Below are 14,931 nucleotides of genomic sequence, written 5' to 3'. Positions count from 1 at the left end.
AAGCATGGGACCTTGTATTCTCTACATTAGAGATACCAAAAATGTGGCCAGCCTATCAGTCACATGTAGCCCACAACACTAACAAGTTTGGTATAAGCCAGATTAAAAATGGAGAAATATATAACAAAATTAAAATGAAATAAAACACAATTAATATTATGCAGTAAAACTAAATCAATATGTGGCCCACTAGTATCCTTATATATAGGTTTGTGGTCCCTGTTTCTATTTGTTTGACATCACTACTCTATATCATTCAGTTCACTGTCTCATGACTAAGATTTAAGTCAACTGTGGGATATTATTTGTGACAGCGTGCTTTTTCCATTATAATATCCTCATCAAAAATGCTTTATGTATGTGTAGATTAGTTTCAGAAAAATTTCATACAGGTAGAAAAGTAGATCTGTGGCTCAGTAGTTGTTGATGTTTTCTTGTTCACCTTTTTAGGTGGCAATAATAACCAAGATTTTTTCCCTCATTTTTTGTATTTTTCCATCTTCAGATATATGGACATTGACACCCTGAGGTCCCCTCAATTGCACTGCCTCCAGCATGAACCTCTTCTGTGTATACCTGATCTAGTCCCAACTGTTTTTTTTCATCATTTTTTTCTTCAGCTTCATCTCTACTTCCTGTAAAATCACAGGTGAGGTCTGTATTAATATATTATCAGAACTTATTCTGAAGTTGTCCATGGATCCATCTCATAGATGCAAGAAGCTCCAATATACATAATAGAGTCAAAAGTCATAATGAATGTTAACCTATTTAATGCAAATAGAGCATATTTTAGAATTGTATAAAAGTTGAGTTATATTAAAATTCAGGCAAAAAAAATAAATTTAACCACCTTTGTTCTTTGTTTCGCCATGTCCTTTAAGAATTTAATGACAACCTGCTTTTCCTCACCAATTACTGTCTTTGAACACCTAGGATGTGAAGAAAACTGGTGAAACATCACTGACACAAAACAATGACAGAACCTTTCCTATATATAGGAAATGTACATATTCATATATATATATATGTATATATATATATACATATATATATATATATGTATATATATATATAGTTAGAAGCTGGAAGCTATTTTTGTGGCATCCTCCAATCTCTATGACTTTCCGGCATCCCATGTACAATCCTCTTTTGTTGCTTTGGTTGGCAATAAAAGTTAAGGATATTTTTTTATTAAATCTCATCTGAATATGCAGTTTTTACATGTGGACTTTCTTCTTTTTAAGCATGGCCATTAACTGACCACAAAATCACTTACTTAGATTCACATTTACCAATAAACACAAGATTCAAAAAGGGTGGGACAACTTGATTATTTCTCTTCTTCATTTTAAGAGAAATCTTAGTGATCCAGAAAATAATGCTGATCTAAATGCTAGCATCCCAAATGTTGGGGTTTTGCTCTCCTTGATGGTAAAAAAGAAGTCTGTGAAAAAAACTGCTACATCTTTTTCAGTCTTAAATGTTCTTAGGATGACTTTGCTTACTTGAGTTTCTTGTTAAGGTTTTTTTTTTTTAATACTGTTTTTTTCCAGACATTGCTTCTCATTATTTCATGAGGCAGTACTCAGTATAATTTTCCACCATCCACTTCTAAGATTTTACAATGTAGTTGCTATTAAGCTAGTATTGCCTTTGATATATCTCTTTATTAGAAAGGTCAAGTGTTTGCTAGGCTGAATCTTAAATTCTTTTGTTCTCATTATGACAACTGATTATATCTGAATGAAATTGTTATAATCCAATTTAAGGTTCTTTCATTTACTTCCCATTTTTCCAGCACTAATGCTTCAACTAAATAGATCAGAGTTGTTTCAAATTCAAAGTCTTTTTCTCATTTTATTCTTTATGTTAGTTTTGTATCAACTGTGATCTTTGCCCAACAAGTGTGCTGAGTATAAACTGTTGATTCAGGAATGACTTCCATATGAGTAAGAAGTCTTTCTTATCTGCTAAAATATAACTGATTTCATTTTTAGTGATGTTATTTTGTATTTTCTATCTATAAGACCTCCCAATAATTTTAAGGAGAATGATCATGTTATAGAGGCATGAGGCTTCTTTCTGTCTTGTCTTCATGCTTTGTTCCCTTCCATTCTTTATCAGTGAAGCTACCAAATATTGAAATCTATTCTTTAATTTGGAGTATCCTGGGTTTTTCACATGCTGCCCTAATCATTTGGGCACTACCACAGATGCTGATAAACAAGGTGTAATTATTTCATAGTGAGCTTTTTCCCAAGTACTCACTCATGAACATTGCAAAATGGTCCATGAAATGTTTCCTGTTGGCTCTGGCTATATGATAAAGCTAATTCTGCCAATTTCTTTATCTCCTACTTAGAGAACCTATCAGCTATCTTTCAGCTTGGTTGCAACTTTCTACTATTTTTTGAACTTGGTTATAGCAAACATATAAAGAATGATATGATTTAGTTCTTTCAGTATACTCACATTTAGCATACCAAAATCTAGGTTAATTTTGATTCTTTACATTCTTTGTCATCTTTTTTTGCCACTCTTCTACCAGTAATTTGTCACAGAAACAGGAGGGTAGTACACAGGACAGAAAACTATATGTATTTTTCTGTTTCAAATAATACAAAGAAAAAAACTAAAAGAAAAACAGAGTACAAACTTAATACATTATGTAAGGAAAACTGAAAGAGGATAACTTGATCAAGAATCCTTACAGGAAACCAAAAGGCATTTCCCTGCAATAAGTGGCAAAAGTATATGAAGAAGTACTCAACAGAATATTAAACTATTAACAAACATTGAAAGAAGTCTCCAAATCACTACTGATACCAGAAGTGAAATTAAATCAACTTGAGGTTTTACCTCATATTCAGTAAACTGGCAGCTAGATGGCATAGTGGATATAGTACTGGGTCTGGAGTCAGTAAGTTTCATTTTCTCGAGCTCAAATCTAACCCTCAGACACTGTGTGTTGTAGGGTAAATCACTTAACTCTGTTTGCCTCAGTTTCTCATCTATAAAGTAAGCTGGAGGAGGAAATGACAAACCACTCCAGTATCTTTGCCAAGAAAACCCCAAAGAATCAGACATCACTGAAATGACTGAATCATAATAGTGAATTTACAAAGATAATAAATGATTAATTTCGGAGGAGCTTTAGGAAGATAGGCACACTAGCGCATGCTTGGTGGAGTTGTAATCAGTACAATAAACTTAGAAAGCAATTTGGAATAATGCAAATAAAGTGACTAAGATTTGACCTAAAGATTCCACTACTAAGCAATATCCTTTAGAGGTCATTAATAAGAAGCCCCCACATACATCAAAATATTTATAGCACTGCTTTTTGTGACAAAAAGCTGTAACACAGATGTCCATTGACTAGGGAGTTCCTAAACAAATTTGGACATGTGAATGTAATGGAATATTGCTGTGCTATAAGGAAAGATGAATATGATAAGTACAGAGAAACATGAAATGACTTGAAATCACTTACAGTGAAGTAAGCAGAGCCAGTAAACAATATACACAGTGACTACAAAATCTAAATGGTAAGAATCATCACCATAAAAACTAGAAGTGAATGCTACAAAATAAAATTACAAAGAACAAGCTCCAAAGAAGAGAGGAGAAAACATCTCCTCCTTCATCTTTTGCAAAGAAAAGAGGTCCATAGGGGTGGTATACTACATATATTTTCACACTTCAAAAAATGTATTTGCTGATTCTTTTTCCTCCTTATTTTTTCTGTTGTTTTTGCTTCCTTAAAAATCTTTTTAATATGGGATGAATCTGAGAGGCATATGGAAATTTAGGTGATATAAACAAATACATCAATATGTCAGTCAGTTAATATGTACTAAGTTCCTACTGTGTTTCTGCCACAGTGATACTCACACATACATACATACATATACATATACATACACACACACAGACACACACACACTCTTAAAGAAAATAGCATTTTCAATGATATTTGAAGGAGGATAGGCAGGAAAGGTGGAGGAGAGTTGTAGGCATGGGCAATAACAAGTGAAAATACTCTGAGTTGGGAGATGGCATATCTAATGTGAGGAACACTGAGGAAGTGAGTCTCACTGGATTGCAGGGTACACTGGTGAGGATTTAAGGAGACTAGAAGTTTAGGAAGGGGACAAATTGTAGAAAGCTTTAAAAGCTAAATAGAAGATAATGTATTTGATCCTTGAGACAACAGGAAGTCACTGGACTTGTCTGAACGTAGGTGGGACGGGATGGGATTTTATAGCCAAATAAGTACTTAGAAAAATCAATTTGACAGCTGAGTGCCTTTTACCTTTCTTTGTATTCCACCATCGCTGTGTGCTCTCTTATTTACATGCTACTGAACAAGGCTAAAGAAAATCGTGAAATATTGTTGCATTTTCCCTTGCTCTCCCTAATGCCTGGAACTCTCCCCTTCATCTCTCCTTTCTGGCTTCCTTCAAATTTCTGCTAAAATCTCACTATTTCCCCAGCTAATGCCTCTGATATGTTCATTATCTCCAATGTATCCTCTGTGTACGTATGTATACACACATACATACGCATATAAGTACATACACACACAAACACACACACATACACAGTTGGAAGAGTACTGGGCCTGCAATCAGGAAGACCTAAGTTCAAATCTGACCCCTTCCTTTTAGCTATGTGACCCTGGGCAAGTCATTTAACCTTTGCCTCAGTTTCTTCATCTGTAAAACGGGGATAATAATACTTACCTCCCAAATTTATTGTGAGGATCAAATGAGATAACTATAAAGCATTTCCTTTGCACAGAGCCTGATACATAGTAAGCGCTATATAAATGTTACCTAATGTGTGTATTTGTGTATATTTATATATTAGCATTAAAAGTTTGGATTAGGATGGGCTTCTTGTAGAAGGTGGGATTTTAGATGGGGCATGAAGGAAACTAGGAAAGTCAGGAGATGAAGCTGTGGAGGGAGGGAGTTCCACGTATGGGGGGCAACCAGTGACAATGCTTGGAGTTTAGAGATGGAATGTCTTGGATGGATTACAACAAGGAGGACAGTAGTGCTGCACTGAGGAGTATGTGGAGGCAAAAAGGTGTAAGAATTACTGAGAAAATGTGAGTCATTTTAATTACTGCTTTCTTCTGTTTTTCTCATTTCTTCAGTCTTCTGTATTCTGTCACTTCTTCCATACTTTTTTATGAAAAACATAAGCCTTTTATAGACAATTGTTAGTACCTCTTTCCTTCCCTAAGATAAACAAAAGAGCATGGGGACTATAAAATTGGAATCTTCTGCTTTTCTCAGCCTTGTGGAGTTATTGTTGGCTGTTCAGTGGCTACATCTTTGGTTCCAAAGCAATACTTGCATTTAGAGAAATTTAGAAATTGTAAATATTAAGATTTTAAAAGGCTGATTTATGGAGAGCTATATTATGTTTTATTTGAATATGCTTTAAACAGAAGGGATAAGACACTTTGGTATAACAGCATCAGCTCTCAGCAGCAGGGCTGTTGTTTTATAAGTACCCTCTTTTAAAAAACAATCATCTTTGTATCGAAGAGAGCAGAAAAACAGAAAGAGCTGATTCCATCCTATTTAATACTTCTACATTTAGGTTTCCAATGTTCTTACATATTTTTGCTATAATATACCCAAAAAACGAATTATACTTTTGAAGCAGAAATTAATATAGTTTCTTGTACTTTTTTCTCTGAGATAAAATTAAATGTCCATTCTTTACCTGTTTATGGGCAACTTTATAATATAGATGACTACTATCTAAAGTTAAATGCAGTGAGCAAAAACTACTTGTGAGTTCAGCCATCCCGGATACGACGATATTCCTATGTGTAAGTCCTTCACTTGAAGCGTTGAATCTTCTTCAGGATAAGATTTTAAATTTAAAAAGTAGTTTTCATATTCCTCAACATCTTTATTAGGGAGAGAAAAAGTTAATTTACTTTTTCCAACATACATTACTAAAAAGTATAAAGAAGCTTTTTTATCTGCTCTGGAAACAATGTTAAGTTAGCTGAAAAAAATGTAATCTATTTCTATATTAATTTTAAATTATGAAGAAAGAAATCTTTTTAGTACAGACCTGTGTTACAGAGAAGCAATTTATGTTAGCAAAAGAAACACAATTAAAATGAAGATCCAAAATGAACATTTAAATAAACAGTAAATTAACCACTAAAACAGGATAAACATACTTATGGCTAGATATCATTTAGGAAAACGTATTTTACTTACTGAATTTCACCAAGTAAAAGTGTTTGCTTTTATGAATAAATATTATTTGATGCTGAATTATGAAGCATATTTGAAAAAGGATTAAATGTTTTCCTATTCAATTTCAATTAGGTGTTAGGCAGTTATACAAATATTTAATAATCTGAAAAGCATGTTCAACTTAAAGCACCATAAAATAGCGTTACCTCTATAATGAAACATTAGTTTACCCACCATTAGGAATAAGTATTGAGGAATAAAATAATATCAAAATACCAAAAAGGCTGATTGAAGTATAGAGTCAAATAGGTCCAACAGCTATACTGAAATTAACCTAACAAATGTCTTTCACTTGTGCCACATAAATAAAAAGATTAATAAAATCCAGATTTTTTAAATTTAAAAACTAGATTTAAAAAACATAAATTGGTAATTTTATATTTAAGATAATGTCAAAAGTAATGCTAACACTGTGGAGTAGGAGTTATCATCAAAATACCTTGGAAATGATATACCAAGCAACCTTTTCAGAAAAGTTGATATTAAAGCTCTCAACTCTATGGGCTGAGTTTTACTCACAATAGTTATTTATTACTGTCTCCATACTCCTTTTGCTCTTTATCCTGCCCCAAAAAGAAAGAAGCAATTCCTTTTTAGGACACTTTGCTCTCTTTCTATTCCAAAATTGTTCCTCTTCAGCAACTTCAATGGTACCTATTCCAGTGTTCCACTCCAGATCTACTGGGTCCTTTTAACTTTGCCCTCTCATTCTATTTTATCATGATCATCATCATCATCAAACTTAACTTTCATTTTAGTTCTCTTGCTCCTTTTATCTTCTGGCACAAAGAACTTATTCCTACTAGATGATGGTCTTTCTCTAGGTACCCCTTCCAGTACTGTTGACCTCCCATATCCTTCATTCCCCCCCTCCCCTTGAATATGCCTTGTTCTCCTTTGCCACTTTGAGAATTTCCTACTTCTGTCATTCAGCAACTTCTCTTTATTTGGGATTTATTATTCAATTTATTATCCAAATGAAGTCCTGGTGGCTGTTTTCTGCTCACCTCCAGGACTTTCTCCCTGTTCTCAGAGTTTAATGCCTGTTTCATTGTCTCTACTCAATATCATTTGATGCTGAATTATGAAGCATATCTGAAAAGGGATTAAATGCTTTCCTATTCAATTCCTTTCCTATTCAATTATCCTAGGGGACATCAATATATATATATATATACATACATACATACATATATATATATGTATGTATGTATATATGTTCTCTCAAATACTTTAACTTCCTATTTCCACAATCTTTACAATTGTTGTGATCTTGTGACCTGGTCCTCTACTCCTTGGCTACACATAGGGATTGCCATAACTTTGATTTCCTACTATCTCCAAATTCTCCAAATATTCTTCTATTATTCTATCCTTCCCTAAGCCTATATATTTCCAAATCATCCTCATCATGAAATCCAATCTGTCTAAACCTCAGTACTTTGCTCTTCCTTTTATTGCCTTTGTCCAGATAGGAAAAAGACCACCATGGGTTTCACAACTATTATAGTTTTGCTTTCTATTTATCCTTCTTATCCAATAAGCTTTTCCTTTAAGTACTTAGATGCTATTCTGTGTGTGTTCAATGTTTCTGATGCTTTTAAGCATTAATACAGTTTCCCTATTAAGCTTTTTTAGATGTCTACTTTTACTGTCACTCTTCCCTCTATGAATTATCAAAACAATAAATTCTATTTCAGCTCATCCTTTTAAATCCATAAATCTGTTTCAAATACGTTATTTATAAACAATATATTGCTATATTCTGTTTTCTAATCCATCCTACTTCACAGGTGAGTTCATCCCATTTGCATTCAGAGTTATGACTGTTAACTATGTATTTCTCTTCATCATATCATCTTATATCTTTCCCTCACTTTGTCTGGCCTCCTTCTTTACAAGAAGTAGGTGGAGAGAAGAAGGAATGTGATCAATATTAGTAATCAATAACTGAAGTAATATGTTTCTCCTACATTGTCTTTCCCTGTTTCTAGTTACTCAGACCTCAATCACAGGTTATTAAACAACCTTAAAAAATACATATAACATATATATATATATATATATATATATATATATATATATATATATATATATATATATGTACTTTTTATCAGGAAAAATTAATCTTCTTCCCCTTTAGCACTCAAATCTTCCCTCATGAACAAAAAAATAATAATTAACTAAAACTGATAATAGGGATTTGATACACATGTGCTCTTTGAGTTCTATTATCAGAGTTCATAGAGGAAGTCTAATTAGACAAGGCATTGAAATGGCTGTTATGTATTGACCTTAGGAGAAAAATGGAAAGAGAGAAGAAGAGAGAACGGCAGGTTAAGAAAATTATTTCATATAGTTATGGTATACAATGAGAACAAAAGAAAAACAAATCTATTACAAATATGTAGTCAGAAAAAACAAATTTCCAAATACGCTGTAGACAGAAAATATTTATCTCATTCTGTACCCTGAGTCCTTTACTTGTCTATCAAGAGATGAGTGGCATATATCATTATCAGTCCTCCGGAACTGTGGTTGGTAAATATGCTGACAAGAGTTCCTTATTCTTTCAAAATTGTTTGCTTTTATCATATTGCTGTCTTATGAATTGTTCTCTCCTGGCTCTGCTCATTTCTCTTTGTATCAATTCAGATACAAGTCTTTCAAAATTTCTTTGAAATCATCCCCTTTATCATTTCTTACAGCATAAAAGTATTCCATCATACTACTGTTCATCCATTCTCCAATTTATGGGCATTTCCTCAGATTATCATTCTTTGCCATTTCACAAAAGCTATATATATTTTTGCACAACTTTAGAGTTTATTTTGTTTAGGACTAATCCCTCCCTTAATCTGCCCTCCCTTCTTCTACCCTCTGTCTCCTATTTCTTTGTTGAATGAAATATACTGCTGTAACCAACTCCATATATGGACGTATGTGTATGTGTATTCTTCCTTCCTTTAACCAGTTCAGATGAGAGTGAGGCTGAAGTGTCAGCTACTCCTCCCTTTTTTTTCTATAAATATCTACTTGTATACCATAACTATATGAAATAATTTTCCTAACCTTCCTTTCTCTCTTCTTCTCTCTTTCCATTTTTCTCCTAAGATCAATACATAACAGAGCCATTTCAGTGCCTTGTCTAATTAGACTTCCTCTATGAACTCTGATAATAGAACTCAAAGAGCACATGTGTATCAAATCCCTATTATCAGTTTTAGTTAATTATTATTTTTTTGTTCATGTTTACATTTTTATGTTTCTTTAAACTGCTCTTCTGGAATTTCAAAAGTTCGACACAGCTCTGATCTTTTCAGTAAGGAATGCTTGGAAATACTTTATTTCATTAAAGATCCATTTTTCCCTCTGTAGCATTCTACTCAGTTTGGCCAGATAATTTATTCTTGGCTATAAGACCAGACATATCCTTTGCTTTCTAGCATTACCATGTTCTAAGTTCTCTGCTTCTTTAAGAGGGTGGCTGCTAAACAGAGTATTATTCTGACTGTGGCTCCTTAGTACTTGAATGTTTTCTATCTGGCTGCTGGTAGTATTTTTTTCTTTGTCCTGGAAGCTCTGGATTTTGGCTATGATGTTTCTGGGAGTTTTCATTTTGGGGTTTCTTTTAGGAGGTGAATGGTGGATTCTTTCTATTCTACTTTGTCATCTGATTCTAAGAGATCTGGGCAGTTTGAAAACTTCTTGAAATATGGTGTCTTGGTTCTTTTTTGGTCAGGGAGGTCAGATAACACACTTGGTGCTTTAATTTTTTAAAAAAAACAACTGTTCATCCTCAATCTGTTTTTCAGGTCAATTTTTTTGCTAAGAGGTATCTTACATTTTCTTCTTTTTTTTTTTTTCCCCAGCCTTTTTACTTTATTTTAATGTTTGTTTTTTCATGGAGTTACTGGCTTCTGTTTAATCCATTCTCATTTTTAGGGAGTTTGTTGCTTGAGTAATGTTTGCTACCTCTTGTGCCAAGCTCTTAATTCTCTTTCCAATGCTCTTCCATAGAACTCATTTATTTTCCGGTTTTTTCTTAAGTGTTCTTATTTCACTTTAAAAAAAATATTTTAACTCTTTAAAAAAAATTGCTTCATCTCTTCTAGGAATTCTAGTTGGATTTGCGCCCAAGTTGTAAATGAGCTTTTACTTGTAAATGCTTTGGAGTAATCATTTTCTTCTGCATCAGTATCTTAAGCATTCCTGCTACCATAACAGTTCATTATGATTATTATTCTTTTCCTTTTCTGTTTTCCTATTCTTCCAGCCTACTTCCAGGCATCAAACTTCATATTAGGGATATGCTTGGCCACACTGTGGGGGGGGGAGGGGTGCCAAGAAGGGGAGACCTGGGCTGGTTCTGTTGCTGCCTTCTTGGGAAAATAAAATGTTGTGTCTAAAGGATAGGCTGGGAACTGCAAGCTTTTGGTACTTCTAAAGTAGGCTACCCAGGCAAAAGAGTGACTGCTGTTTCTTTGGTATGAACTCCCTCTTTAAGTTCCTGACTTTGGTTTTAGTCAGTGCAAGAAATGAATGCTGCTAAACTATCTAGTTAGTTCTGCTCATTTAGCATGACAGAACTAAAAGCTCCACTTTAGTCTAGGATTCTTGCCCTAGTTATGCCTCTGAAGGACGGAACTGAAGCTAGAAATGACATTCCACTCTGCACCAAACCACTTTCTGCTTGTTTGTCAACTCCCTTTCTCGGCCTACATGGGGCTTCACTACCTGGGAATGCCATCCCCATGGTTACAGATTCCCCTCTTAATCCAACCTAGATCTGTAACCCAGAACTGGGTAATGCATGACAAACCTGCAGTTAGCACCTGTCTACACTGCAGGGCCCTGATATGAGACTGACTCTGGGATGACTTCTTGCCCTGGTGCACAGGTCTTCTAAAGGTACTGGAGTGCTCATGAGAACTACGTTCTTCTCCTGACCCAGTCCCCAGTATCAGCCAACCTCCCCATATGTCTCCCTATCCCAACCTGGGCTGGACAAAAGACCCACTGTGACTTTTTCTAGATTTCCCTATTAGGGAAATTTTGTGCATTTTCTAGATCTGTTTAGAGGAGTTCTGTAGATGGGAACTCATCTCACTGCTTCCTGCTACTCTGTCATCTTGACTTTTTAAAAATCACTCATACATAATCCAGCCTCTAAAGGTAAAGTCTACTCTGCTTGTGATTCTACCCTCCCTCTTAAATTCCTTGTCCCTTCCCAATGTCCTTGTCTATTTCCTTGTTAAGTTTAATGTATTTCTACATCTGTGTGTGTGTGTGTATGCATGCAACTTTTGTCTGGTTCAGTAAGAATGAGGTCCAGATAATGTCTGCTCCTCTACCCTGCTTCATCTTTATTGACTCTTCTTCCCACACATTATGAGAAATACTAAGTTCTATCCCCTTGTTCTTTTCTTCCTTGGTTTATTCCTTTTTGCTCTCTCATTTTTCTTTCTTAAGATCATCAAAACGGAACAAAACCAACCTTCCTTTCCATCAGTCTCTTATTTAATTCCCTGTGACCCTTGAAGATAATGAGATTATAAATGGACATTTGTCTCTACTATTCCTATTAGCATTCAAACATTTCATCATCATTTGGCCCCTTCCATTTGTTCACATTTATTGACCTCTCAAGGTTTCTCTTGATTCTTCAGTTTGCATTTTAAGTTTCTACTCATTTCTGATCTTACTGATCAATACTGCTTGAAAACCCTCTATTTTATTAACTGTCCATACAAAAGAATATTATACTGTCCCATAAATTATAGTATTAATTGAAAACCCTTATCTGTTACCTCTTCTCTCTTTTATATGAGTTGCTGCCAATTTTGTATGTAAGCTTGACTCCTTGATATTTGATTGATGATTCCTTGATTTTTGAAGTCTTTCTAGATGCTTGCAGTATTTTTTCTTCTACCTACAAGTTCTGAAATTTGGCTAAAATATTTCTGGGTTTTTCATTTTGGGGTTTCATTCAGGATGTTACTACTGGTTTCTTTTTAATTTTCACTTTACTCTTGTTCTAAGAAAATTGCACAGATTTCATTTATGATTTCTTCAAGTATGACATCCAAGTTTTATGTTTGTCTCTGGTTTTCAGGGAGACTGATGAGTCTTAAATTATGTCTTTTTTATCTGTTTTCCAAGTCAACTGATTCTGATAGAAGATAATTTATATTTAATTCTTTTCTTTAATCTTAAGGTTTTATTTTTAATATTTCTTTGTATCTCAAGAAGTCACTAAGTCCTGTAGGCTCCATTCTAATTTTCTGGTAATTTGTTACCTGGATAAGATTTTATACTTTCTGTTTAATGCTCCTTCAATTTTTTTTCCTCCAAACTTCTCATTTTTCATTTATTTTTTTTGCCCATGTACCAATGTTTTTCCCCTCTAATGGTCTGACTTCTAATTGTGACGGATAACAAAAATACAAGGTATCTCAAAAATTCTTAGTGCAGACTTTTGGGACATCCTGTCATATGGAGACATGTTTGTTTCTTTTGAGTACAGTCACATTTTCTTTCTTTTATATTAATTTGTTTTCAGTTTTCAACAAGCACTTCGTAAATCTTAAATTTTCTCCCCCTCCATCCCCCTTCCCTCCCTGAGATGGCATGAAATCTTATATGGGTTCCACATATACATTCTTATTAAGCACATTTTCACACTAGTCATGTTGCATAGAAGAATTAAAATGAATGAGAGAAACCATGAGAAAGACCAAATCAAAATAAAACATAACACAAGAGAAAATAGCCTGATTCATTCTGAGTTCTGATTCCATAGTTCTTACTCTGGATGTAGATGGCATTATACCTTAAGAGTCCTTTGGGAATGTTTTAGGTCCTTGCATTGCTCTGAAGGGCTTAGTTTATCAGAAACAGTCCTTGTACACTGTGGCTGTTACTGTGTATGATGTTCTCCTGGTTCCACTCATTTCACTCAGCATCAGTTCATATAATTCTTTCCAGGTTTTTCTTAAGTTCAACTATTCATCATTTCTTATAGCACAATAGTATCCTATTACATTCATATACCACAACTTGGTTGGCCATTACCCAACTGATGGGTATTTCCTCAATTTCCACTTCTTGGTCACCACAAAAAGAATTGCTATAAATATTTTTGTATATGTGGGACCTTTTCCCATTTTTATGATCTCTTTGAGATACAGTCCTAGAAGCAGTATTGCTGGGACAAAGCGTATGCACATCTTTGTAGCCCTTTGGACATAGATCCAAATTGCTCTCCAGAATGGTTAGATTAGCTCATAGCTCCACCAACAATGAATGTGTTCCAACTCTCCCATATCTTCTCCAACATTTATCATCTTCCTGTTTTATCATGTTAGCCAATCTGATAGGTGTGATGAGGTACTTCAGAGTTGTTTTGATTTGCATCTCTCTAATCAATAGTGATGTAGAGTATTTTTTCATATGACTACAGATAGCTTTAATTTCTTCTTCTGAAAACTACCAGTTTGTATCCTTTGGCCATGTATTAACTGAGGAATGACTTGTATTCTTGAAAATTTGACTGAGTTCTCTATATATTTTAGAGATGAACCCTTTATCACAGACACTAGTTGCAAAAATTCTTTCCGAGTCTTCTCCTTCCCTCCTAATCTTGGTTGCATTGGCTTTGTTTATTCAAAAACTTTTCAATTTAATGTAATTAAAATTATCTATTTTGTATTTCATAATGTTCTCTATCTCTTGTTTGGTCATAAATTTCTCCATTCTCTATAAATCTGATAAATACACTATCCCCTGCTCCCCTAATTTATTTATAGCATCAGCCTTTATACCTAGATCACGTACCCATTTGGACTTTATTCTTGTGTATGGCGTCAGGCATTAGTCTATGCCCAGTTTCCACCATACTGTTATCTAGTTTTCCCAGCAGTTTTTGTCAAACAGTGAACTCTCATCCCAGAGGTTGGGGTCCTTGGGTTTATCATAGAATGCTATATTCATTGACTACTGTGTCTTGAGTACCTAATCTATTCCACTGATCTACCCCTCTATTTCTTAGCAAGTACCAAGTGGTTTTGATGATTACTGCTTTATAATACAATTTGAGATCTGGTTTGCCTTGGCCACCTTCCCTAGGACTTCCTTTCATTAATTTCCTTGATATTCTGGACCTTCTGTTCTTCCAGATGAATTCTGATGTTATTGTTTCTAGCTCTAGAAAATGGTAGTTTGATTGGTATGACACTGAATAAGTAAATTAATTTAGGTAAAATTGTCATTTTTATTATATTAGCTTGACCTACCCAGGAGCAACTGATGTTTTTCCAATTACTTATATCTGACTTTATTTGTGCAAAAAGTGTTTTAGTAATTGTGTTCATATAGTGCCTGGGTTTGTTTTGGCAGGTAGACTCCCAAATATTTTACAGTGTCTGCTATAACTTTAAATAGAATTTCTCTTTCTATCTCTTGCTTTTGTGCTTTGTTAGTAATATACAGAAATGCAGATGATTTATCTGGGTTCATTTTGTAACCTGCAACTTTGCCAAAGTTGTTTATTATTTCAAGTAGGTTTTACTTAATTCTCTAGGATTCTCTAAGCATATCATAATATCATCTGCAAAGAGTAATAACTTAGTTTTCT

The 14,931-nt window shown here is 34.1% G+C and overlaps 1 protein-coding gene across 2 annotated transcripts in view; it reads right to left on the bottom strand.

Annotated features, from left to right (window-relative positions):
* Positions 1-14,931, bottom strand: part of VTA1 (vesicle trafficking 1) — a 123,172-nt gene that overhangs the window by 81,122 nt on the left and 27,119 nt on the right. The window contains exon 2 of one of the 2 annotated variants that reach the window (XM_072643473.1): positions 854-932. The exons of the other annotated variant lie outside the window; for it this stretch is intronic. The gene's annotated coding sequence lies outside the window, so the exon portion shown is untranslated. The remainder of the gene's footprint in view (positions 1-853; positions 933-14,931) is intronic. 2 annotated transcript variants of the gene reach the window in all.

This window comes from Notamacropus eugenii, chromosome 2, assembly GCF_028372415.1.
Source record: "Notamacropus eugenii isolate mMacEug1 chromosome 2, mMacEug1.pri_v2, whole genome shotgun sequence".
Classification (NCBI taxonomy): domain Eukaryota; kingdom Metazoa; phylum Chordata; class Mammalia; order Diprotodontia; family Macropodidae; genus Notamacropus; species Notamacropus eugenii.
The sequence above is the reverse complement of the archived record's forward strand: the minus strand, read 5'-3'. Positions and strand labels throughout refer to the sequence as shown.